Here is an 11,701-nt window from a genome sequence, read left to right as displayed (position 1 = left end):
ATCTTGTGGCTAAGAAATTGACTAAGAGATTCTGAAAAACACCTGAACAGTTCACCTGTATGCCTTTTCAAACATGCTTATTTGAAAATATTTTAGGCAACATCAACAAGTGTTTCAATTACCCCTCACTTCTTGTAGAAATTAAGTGGATATTCTTATCCACCTGATTTTGTTCACATACATGCACAAAAGTAGAACAACAAATACCCATAAGAAAACAAAACACTAATGACAATTGCTTATTCATAAATAGTTTGCTAACGTGACAGACAGCAGAAATTATGGTTTCAAGACCAAAGAACTTAATGAAACCACAAGTACTTCCAAATGAGCCCCTACAGTGTTTAGGAGAGAAATAAAGCCTCAGATGTTCAATTTTTAAAGCCCAATACAAATACGCCATGCAGAGTGTAAGAGCATGTGTTTTCACAAGAACTGTGATTATGAGATTGTGAAAGCAGCTAGTTATTAAACCAAAATAAAGAGTTTCCTAGTAATGCACTGCCATTTTTGTATTTTGGGGTACAATATTAGGCATTCTAAAGGAAAAACTATACAATTCATACCATCCCCTTGGTTTTAATTAGGCAGCTTTGCTGTAGGCAAGTCCTTGTGCCTCCTGTTGCTACTGCATTGCATAAAAGATCTTTTATAATGTACTTTTAAACATTAAAATCATAAGATGCTAATCTAGGCCACATCTAATCATAAATTATCAGGGTTTGCTCAGGCAAGACAGCATATCATACCACACAATCAGATATAAACTGATTGCACCATAGGTAGAACCAAATATGGGCAATATCCACAACCGAAGGGGGAAACAGCTAGAGAGGAACTTAATGAGATTATAACGGGCATGGGCTTGTTTTGCGTGCCTTTAAAAGAGACAACACAGCTTGCCAGATATAGCAAGTACAGTACATCTCAGGCAAACCACAAGTGCTGAAAACAAAAAAAAATGCAGCACCGGCAAAATCTGAAAGCCAAAATCAATCAGTATCCTCCTATACCTGATTTGAAGGAAAAAATCTGCTACAAAACTTGATAACAGTAAAAGGATATTTTTCTACTATCCAAGTCACACATGTTGACTTTTTTTGTTTTATTTGGTTTGGGGTTTTTTTTGTGAGGAAGGCAGAACAGCTGCCTTTGGTAGAGTTGACCTTGAGAGCCCTAAAAGCATAAACAACACTACTGTGAATGAAGACCACCCTAATGTCTTCAGGGATGAACCAATTCCCTGGATGTTGGGGCAGTAGTCTTGATGCCTCCTCATTCAAGAGAACCATGTCTGCCTTGGTGTCCAAGAGCCTGCAGAGCTGCACCTCCCACGTTAAACCACAGGGTTTGTCACTGAAATGACACCACAGAATGCACAAACCTCCAGCTCCTTCCTCTCTTTTAAGGAAGTGGCAAAAGTGGCACCACCAAGCACCCTGGCTGCTGCCAGGGGGGGCTGGTGGCTTGCACAACCCTCACCTCCTCCTGAAATTGCTCTTCCACACAAAGCAATAAGGCAGCTCCTCTGTCTGGCCCAAATTTAACAGCTACTATTTTGTTTTAATTAAGACAGCTAAGTGGCATCACTAAAAGAACAGCTGTGTGTATTAATAAAAATGTTTTCCAAATAGCCTGAAACACAGAATGCTTGGTATATTTTTGCATTGGAATATTTTCTCAAGAAACACACAGGAATATGGCTCAGAGGCTTCACATGGAGGTTTTCAACCATTCCAGCATTATAACCAGCACAACTCCAGATGAAACTGCAGGACATGAACATGCTCAGCCAATACTGGGAGCTCACAGCCAAAGTATTGCCACCTAACTCAGGCAGCATACAAGCTATGTTTAGAACAGTAAGACGATATGAAAGTGTAAATGAGGGATTTTCTTCTGAATGCTTAGTGCTTCCAAACTCAACATACCAATTTCTGGTTTTCAAGGAGAAGACAGAACTTTTCTCCTGAGCAACAAACAAGACAACTAGCTGTCCTGCCCAGCCAGCCCTCCAGCTACTTTCATTCCCTGCTGTTTTCTCTTCTGACAGACTTTTCAGAGAGAACTGCAAGATTTTTGAAAGACATCTGGAAATTACTGCTTTCAGGGAGGAATTAAGAAAAAGCAAAGCCACCAATCTGACTGTAACACACAGCTTAGCTCATAAGTACATCTTTGAGGGATATGACTTTGTTATCAGGATCTATTTTTAATAACCTTGCAGCACACAAGGAAACTTCCTCATACCCTGAGCCACATGATGAGGTATGCTGTTTTGTCTAGGATTTTGCTCAGTTCAACAGCACTCAACCTTAACAAGGTTAATTTTGTCAATATCTTATTTATTGATAAGAAAAGCAGCTTTTAGAAAGTTCAAAGTTTCCAGAAATTACCATCAGTGTACCTTCTATGCCAGCATTGGCAGGGCCAATCCCCCCTCAGGCTGGGAAGGGGAGTCCCACACAGGCAGGTCACAGTGCAGGGCCCTGTAGGGCTCCCAGGCACTGCACCACCTCCCACTTTCCTTCCAAATGATCATTTTGGAGTTCACAACTGACTTCTGCAAAAAACTTGAATAATTTTAAGCCAAAAAGCAGATTAATTTAACTTTCATTTACCAAAATCATTACTTACTGACAATATATTAATATGATTAGACAAAGTATTACCTAGACCAAAACAGTTCCTGATCACTTCCATGGGTGTATGCCCAAAACCATACACAGTTTAGGGAGATTTAAATATATGTTAAACACCAAACAGGACTTCCAGTGAGAACTTCCCTCCCTGAGGCCTTTTTTTTTTGGCACTATCAAACTCTGACTGCTCATAAACATGGAATTAAATCTTCCCAAAGAGACTCCTTGTCTTCTCACTATCAGAATTGCAAGAACACGTCCTTCAACGTGCCCATGCATGCACGCACAAAACGCTTTCTACTCCAAACATTTCAACATTCATTTGCTATTTGATATGGATTTTTCATGTTGCTTTCTCCTGCTAAGAACAGTGAAGGACTCTTGCTGGAAAAGTGATGTAGGAAAATTAGCAAGCAGAAATACTTCTCTGACATGACAACATGAATTAAAATTGTACAGCCCATTAAGCACACTGGCAACTTCAAGAACATAAGGGCCTCTCCCAGAGGCCAGTAATGCTCTGTATAATACTGTAAAAATCTGCCACATTTAACCTAGGTCTCTCCAAAATGTCTGCTCACACTAGATTGTTGTAATTGATAAGGAAGAGAGTTTCATGGAAGCAGGACCAAGTTTCCAGGATCAACACACAGCATTCCTCAAACAGAGACTGCACACACAGCATTTTCAGAACACAGTTTTTATACTGGCACAGTAGGAAGTAGAAATGGGCCTTTAAAAAAAAACCAACCTGTTAATCATTCATGAATGAACAGTCAACATTTTTAACAAAGGCCACAGATATGCTATCAGGCCTCTGGAAACCTGAACTCAGTGCAGTGGAAAGCAAATGTACACATTTCAGTAATGAAAGTACCTTGTGAAGTGGCAGAGTATGCCAGCAACAAAAAGCCAGAAAACAAAGTTCACTTGCAACAGGTAGTTACCTTTTTCCTTTTATAGAACTTAATTTCAAGACAAAAACTTGTAGAACATAACAACTGCCTTAAGAATAACTGCAATGCTAGCCTGCAAAACATGACCTACCACACATGAAATAGCTTTCACTGTGGTGCCTCTGTTAGCAGCTTCTTTTAATGCTATGAACCTGAATGTAAAAGCTTTCATTTTTCAGTAGCAGCATTCAGACTGCTGTAAGTAGCTGCTAAAAATGAAGAACCTTAAAAAAAAAAGGCAAGGCAAATCTCAGTACTCCTTATGAAGTTACAAACAACAGATTGTCCATACTCATGCAAAAGAGGAGCATTATATTGAAGGAAAGTAAGGGAATACTGTCTCTACAGCAGCAAGCTGAAGAAAGGAGAACAGGCAAACCCCACAGCATCCTGAGACTGGGAATGAAGCATCCCAGCTCCCTCAACAACTGAGCTTCTTGCCAAGGAATTCCCACTGTCCTTTTAGGAAGGCCTGGGATTTCAATACCAGCTTTATTCAAACAGGAATGATACAAAAGAAATCTCAAAAACTCTACAGTTTCATGTTCATGAAGTGACAGCTTCAACTGGAATAATTAGCTCATCTTTTCCTTCCTGTTTCTGTTTTTGGTTTATATTTTTACAAACATGTTCTGGACTCTGTTTTCTTTCTAACAGATACAGGCATATTTACAATTTATACCCAAAAACACACAAGGGAGATTTTTCAGTGAGTCCTCTACTACCTCAGAGGTGAACAGAACAAGCTAATTTAACAAGGCAAATTTAAATGGGAACTGAAACAACTTTTTACACTCTAGCCTTCTCCAACATAGGCTGGATAATTCACAGTTTAAGTCTAAGGAACATATAAAACAATGAGAGCAAACATTATAAGCCTGTTAACAGCTGATTATAAATTTCAGACAAGCTATAGTAATGCAAATATTATTTAAGTGCATTGAAGTTCTTGTGTTCAGTGGATCTGCCATTATAAATTGGTAAGGAAAAAAATATGACATTGCAAAGCAATACAGAAATAAAATCATCTCATACAAATCATTCAAATATATCTGCCTAATAAAGGCCATTCAACAGTTAAAAGGGTCCCATTTAAAAATTAAGCAGATAGATTCAAAATAATTTTTAATGACTACTCATAAGTTCCTATTGGACTGGAAACAGTTAAATTAAGCATGATTCACTTTGCTAATTTTATCTTTCAGAAAATTCTGCATTTTACTTGCACTGAACTACAGGCTGAGATATTATTTCTTTCTATTATTGGAGATAGTTGCATACAAATTATTTTATTATATATACTTCTATTAATATTTTGCTTAATGAAACCAGATTATGAAACAGTCTTAGGACATTGGGGTTGCCTGAATATGCTTCTGTTATTTCAGCCATGTAAATTCCCTTCTGTTTCAGCTCTCTCATAAAACAAAAAATTCCTATAGTTGATGAAAATATAAATTTTTATCTAGTGCTAGTGTAATCTATCAATATCTAGGTGAATAGCAAAAAGCCCCTCAAACTAAATATATTTCTTTCCCTTTGTAGCCCAAAAGAGGTAACTTAAATTATTTTCCTACCATCAAGATAATGATTTAATTGTATTGCAAAATCCTGCAGTACAGAAAGCGAAAGGTGGCTCCTTCTGCCACACTGACAAGCACTCAGGAATGGAAACTGGCTGCAGCAGCAGGACACAGCCTGTGACAGGAGGGAGCGCTTGGCTGGGTCTTGGAGTACCAGAGACCACTCCCAGATCATCCATCACAAGTGACTTATCAAAGAAAATTGACGGAAAACCATTTTTTTCCCTGCATACTCTGCAAACTTCCCATTCACATTCCTGCAGTTGCTCACTGCATGAGCAAACTATGACATATGCACGTAGGAAGTTTACAGCAATAAAAGAAAGTATACTGAAGGACAGCAACAGTGATGTCAAATATTTAAAAAAACGGAAATAAGATCATACAATGGGATCCTTTGTCAAACATGCACAAAGATGACAGTGTTTACCGTACTTGTACTTTGCCACTTGGACAATCTAGCTTCTCCCTTCCATAAAAAAGCTTTTGTCCAAGGATATAGACAAAGCTGCTTTTCCTATAGCAGAAAATTTCAATACCATATGAAACACTTTACGCCATACATGCTTACACAGCAAGCTTACCCCAGTTAGGAAAGAGGAGCCAATTTTGACAATGTTGAAAAGTCAGACAGTAAAATTCCTTCACTCCTTTTCCCCCTGTTCACCAGATTAAATGCTGATAACTTTATTATGTGTGTTGAAAGTATCTGCAACCTAATTCAGAAATTTAGCCCACATCTTGAACAACCTGGATAGGCCATACAGAAGGAGATTTACACATTTATTTTTCCTCCACTTTTAGGGAAGTTAATTTCAAGTTGTTTCTGCATTTTAGCTCAATTGCTGTCAGTTCTTGAGCTCTGTGAAGCCTGCAGTACATGTCTGAATGCTGATTTGTGAACAATAAAGTTGTTGGGAATCATTTGTGATCTCTCTCAAGGATGTATTCTATAAACACTAAAATAGTACACTAAGAAAGCACAAGAAAAGCCTAGCTTGCTTTCTCCAGTGGAAAATTCTCCTGTAATAGGCCAATAGTGGTACTGCTTTTCAGATGGCAAGTATCACAAGAACACAACAAGCACTTCAGTAGTTTTAGAACTGTTACAGCAGAATAATCTCTTGACGTTTCAGAAGTAGTGGAGACTCCTCACTTATCAAAGCATTTATTGTTTTAACTGGTTTAATGTACAGCTGTACATCTCATTTGCCTCCGAGAGGTGAAAGCATTCTTAAAAGCAGATTATTAAGATCTTCATGGAACACCTCTATGTTGTATCCATTACAGAAACACAGCACATCTAAGAAGTTAGCTCCTATGAAGTATTATTGTGGAATAGTGTAGAATGGTATGATTTGAACTCATAATAGCCTCAAGGTCATGGAAAAGTTTCCATTACTGTCACTTCAAACTGAATAGCAATTTTTTCTACACTTTACATTTTCAAAAGTACAAATCCCATGGCCTTTAAGTGTACTTTTGAGGGTCCAGTGCTTACACAAAGCAGTGTAAAGCCAGGAACCCATGAAACTGCAGATGGGAAAAGAAACACCACCTCTGATAAAATTCCCAAGTTACTGAAGTTGTACTGAGCAAGCTCAAAACCCTAAAAGATAGCTTGAGAACCACTTGAATGAACAGAATGAAGTCTGAATACTACCACACAAGTCACCAAAACCCCATCATTCAGTAGAACAAAAACCGTAATATTCTCCTATTAGAAAGAGAAGGGAAAGCCCAGAACAATTAAGAAACTCTATATGTATATTATAATGGTTCACTTCCACCATAGTTAGATAGTTAGTTGGGGATTCTTAAAAAAATAGGGAAAATAACAATTTGCAAGAGATAGTTCTAAAACAGAACAGTCATCAAATATGTGCTCTGTTAGAAAGGGTACTTCATTCCAAACACTTGACAAGAAAATGCAGAACTCCCACTCAGTTTACAGCTGCTGTCCTTCTACTCTGCTGCAAAAGCAGATTTCACTTGTGTGAAACTGCTTCGCCAAATGTTGTTCGTGGCAGCAAATCCAGCAAGCATTTGTTATGGTAGTATTTCTTTGTTAGGTGTTAGAATAATTTCAAAATATCTTCTTGAGCTTATGAACATCAACACTTAGAAGTTTTTAATAACATGTGCAGCTGCAGAATATCACCAGTATTCAAACATATGAGCAAAGCTGATGTATGAGCACACTTACTGGGATACTGGAAATACCTTATGGGATTAATTAAGGTGGCAAACTCCAGTGAAGAGCACAGTTAACTGGCCTAGGAAGCAAAGCATCAAATCAGATACTAGAAGGGCATCTGTTGGTTTGCCTCACTAATATATTAACAGTAATACATTCTATTGGGTAACTGGTAGGCTCCAGTCACTTTTTACCCTGTACCCTCCACATCTGCCTCTCCAAGCATTCCCTGAGTTTATTACCTGCAATTACCATTCACAAGCAACTACACCTCTCATGTGCCCCAGAACTCCAGACATCAATTTCCTTGATTACACTGCCCACTCAGGAATAAACCCCAGAAACAGCTGAGGTAGCTGTAGCTATTCACCTTGACTTCCACAAACGTTGTATTAAAATCTTGGGAAACAAGTTTCATGAGTGCTGAATTTATACACAGGAACACCTGAAAAAGCATGTTCTAGGGATCATGACTGGCTAAATAATTTCAAAACATATGATTTGAAGAACCACATTTTAACATACTGTCTAGCTCTATGTTGTTGCAAAGCAAAACACAAATTATACATCCAAAGTCTAGAGAAATTATTATTAAATCTATTCACCAAGTAATGTATTCATACTCTATTATAAAACAAACTTGAATTAGGGAAATAAGAATCTCAGAATATTCTTAAGTCTGTACACACAAGAGCTATCCTTTCTAACAGATCAGAATGTATACTATTAAAAAAAAACAAAACAACTTTTTTTACTTTTTCCTTTTGAAAAAATTGGTTTGCTAATCTTAGAAGAAAGGGAAGCTAGGAGAAAAGTAACTTGCCAAAGTAACTTTACATGAGTTAGTTACCCTAACTACCCATGCACAAAAGCAAAGAATTTCCTTCGTGCAGGAAGGCGGAACCACACTGACACTTCTGCTTGTACAGAAGTTCAGCAAATGCTTTTGCTAATTCAGTTCAGGTAACCAAATCAATAAAGCACATAGTTCCACAGAGTCAGGCAACAACTCAAAGTTTAGAAAACAAGAAAAACCACAAATTTATTTGTTTCAGAAAATCAAAGATTAATGATACATTTTTAAGACCTAGCTATGGTGGTGTACTGACTGGCCACTGGCTACCAGAAGGAGCAACCCCATCTCCCTTGCCCTCTGCACCCCTGATGCTGATGTGACCCTGCAGCAAAGGGATGGAAAAAACCAGAATGGCAATAAACTAAGCCCGTTGAGACTTCTAAAACAAAACAAACAAAACCCCCACAAACAAACAAAAAGCTCTCCCATATTTCGACTCCTTAGGTGTCTGCAGGTCGCTGCAAGGTCAGCTGGAGACACCTCTGAAGTGTCTGACTAAGGTGACAGGAGAGCAGGACCTTCTCCTTCAGAACCTCTGTGTTAGTTCTTAAGGAGGTTTAGCTGCCTAATTAAATTCCAAACGTGGCTGAGAGAAGGAATTATCTTCAACTATCTAAAACAGAATCAGTTATAGAAACAATAATAAGTAAAGAACTGTCTATTTCTCCCAGGGACAGGTAAAAATGGCTAGATTGAAGTGGGGGGAAAAAATTACTTACATATAGAGCAAACAAGGAATTAAATTTTGCAACAGCCTGATCAGCAAAATAAGGAACTTTCCTTGAAAGCTTAAGTGCAGTTTAGTCCACAACCTTCAATAGCACTTTTGGTATTCTTGCTTCTGTCCCTATGCAGTGAGAAAGAACCACAATGGGGTTGTTCTCTATTTTCCTTACTCCCACAAGGCTTTGTAAACAAGGCTACATTACAAATCTCTAACCCTCATCCTGAAAAGTAGCACATTCACATCTGAAATCTGAAACAAATGAAGAAGCTTTTAAAAGTATATAGTAAGAAGCTGATTTATTGTACAAGTATGCACAATGAAATGCTGGGTTTAAGTCCTTGTTTTTTCTTAAGAAAAACCAGCAGCCTGTAAGAAAGAGCAATACAGGACCAGATCAGAGCCTTCAAAAAATAAAGCTGAAGTGACCTCATGCCATCAAAGAAGGAAAGAAGTACCCCAAGTAGCTCAGGCAGAGGATAACAAATATTTTAAGCTGACTAAAGACAGCTCTTCCTGTCACCTCAGAGTACAGAATGCAGCAGTATGATGAAAGCTAAGAGTAAGAAGAGAAAGATATTTTGTTTACTAGCTGAAGTCCCACACTTGGAATGAAAAAACTGAACTCTGAAGAACATGGTTTTTGTCAGCATTTTGAGAAAAACTGTTTTAACATTAAATCTAACACTGTTTAATATTTTACATCCGAAGTATAAAATACAACATTTTCCTCACAGCATCTTGAAAAATTAAAAAATATTACCAATAATAATTTTTAGTAAGAAAACCTGGGTCAGGAATGTTGGGAATATCTTAAATCAGTTTAAGCCAGAGAAGATGCTATATTTTCCTCTCCTCTGCAAACCACCAGGGTATCTTAATACTCAAAATAAGTTAAAACCCAGAAGTGTCATAAAATCATACCAGTAAGGAAAGAGGACATTTTCTTTCCCCTCCCTCTGCACACTTTCCCAAAAAAGAAAAATTTAAGGACAATTTTCTTTTCAACCTGTAGCAAAACGAGCAGGGACAAAACAAGAGGCTACCACTGGATCTAGTCGTCCTTCCAATTTCAGACATTCCCACAAATGTGAGGAGTGAGTTGTGGACAATCAAGCTTTTCAGATTTCAGAAAAAAAAATAGGGACATACCCTCATTGTCAGTTCACTGAAGTGGTTAACCTCCAAGAAATAGTAAGATGCAAAACAAACCAGACAAGAAAATATACACAGTGCTGTATTTTGTGGGATTAATAGGCATTTTTTTCAGAACAAGCACGTTCAAGAATGGACAAACCTACTTCCATGTCAAGAGATGATCAAAAAGGCAGTAAAATCATCTCTACACTAAAAAGCTGTCCAGCACAGAATTTAAGTCACCCAAGGCAATACCTTGAAAGGTGCCAACAAGTGGGAATACTTGTGCTTCAGCTGTACTTCTCCCCTGACTAGCTCCCCAGAACTGCAGCTGTGAAGTCAATTCCCAGGTACAATTTGCAAAAACAACCCTAAAATGTTATGAGCTGGCAAACCACACATGTTTAATTAAGAGTAGTTTTACTGGACCAGTGGCCATTTCCCCCTGGTTCGCTTTCACAGCTGCAGCACTGACAGGAAACTTCAAGTCATTTTTCTTCCCTGAGAAGTTGCAAATACACAAGTGATGAAACAAGCTGCATTTTGTAATACAAAATAGAGGTCTTGCAAACTAAATGAACTGGGCTTTGGGGCTTGTGCTTAACTTCTTTATGCTTCTGAGTAAATGCAGTGCAATCTAAAATCCAGTATTCATCCTTTCAGAAGCACTTAATTGTAATTTTCACAGTACAAACATAACTTCTACATGGCCATGAGGATAAAAGAAATTCAGTTGATTTTATGCTACAGTAACCAAGAAAGAACCACAAAATAGCATCAATGCATAGTGCCTATAGCGTGTCTGTTCTATCTCACATAAAACAATTGGTGAAGGGACTAAAGCAGCATGTCACATGGTCTGGAAACTTGATTTTAAAAAAGGGAGAGAGAAAGAGTGTATGCCACAATCCTCAAAAAATAGTAATGAATGGGCACATCAACAATTCCCCCAGAAGCTCAGCACAGCTATCCAACCTCCAAAGCCAAAACTAAATCTGAGTATCTCTCCTCTTCAACAATACTCCTTGCTTCACACAGAAAATTACTGCATTATGTCCATTGGTATGTGTTGCAAAACAGGTGTCAGAACATGTTCCAATGGTCCCTTATGTTCTACATGGACCGCTGAGCAATCAAAAGGCTTGGTGCTATCTATGCAAGATAAAATGCTGTGTTTGCAGCTGTAGATGCCAAGTGTATAAGTAACAGGACACACACACAAAAAGTCTTACTTTAGTTTTCTCTGTGGATTTCATTCACTCAGAGTAGTACGAACATCTACTGTAATCAAATGTTTAACAGAAATTCCCCTGCTTGTTTGCAGGTCCTTCTCAAACAAAGTTGAAGTGAAAGGCCTCTTATGAAGAGCTGGAACAAAGAGGCACAGTCTGTCAGAAAGGAGGAGGAGGTGTGTGAGGGAAGGGGGTCAAGTATTTTGATACTTGAAGTAGAGTCCATCTCCCAAAGCCTGCTGTCCCAGTTGTACCAATCCAGAGGGGGTCTGCTAAAGATGCACTGATCGTAAATACTGCATCTGGTCTTCCCAGGGATGGTACTGCATTCAAAGTAGAGCCATTCTGACCACGAGCAGCACTGCTGGATTAAG

The 11,701-nt window shown here is 38.3% G+C and overlaps 1 protein-coding gene across 4 annotated transcripts in view; it reads right to left on the bottom strand.

Annotated features, from left to right (window-relative positions):
* Nucleotides 1–11,701, bottom strand: part of ARHGAP12 (Rho GTPase activating protein 12) — a 75,242-nt gene that overhangs the window by 43,543 nt on the left and 19,998 nt on the right. The gene's annotated exons all lie outside the window — the stretch shown is intronic.

The sequence above is a fragment of the Molothrus ater genome, chromosome 1 (assembly GCF_012460135.2).
Source record: "Molothrus ater isolate BHLD 08-10-18 breed brown headed cowbird chromosome 1, BPBGC_Mater_1.1, whole genome shotgun sequence".
Classification (NCBI taxonomy): domain Eukaryota; kingdom Metazoa; phylum Chordata; class Aves; order Passeriformes; family Icteridae; genus Molothrus; species Molothrus ater.
The sequence above is the reverse complement of the archived record's forward strand: the minus strand, read 5'-3'. Positions and strand labels throughout refer to the sequence as shown.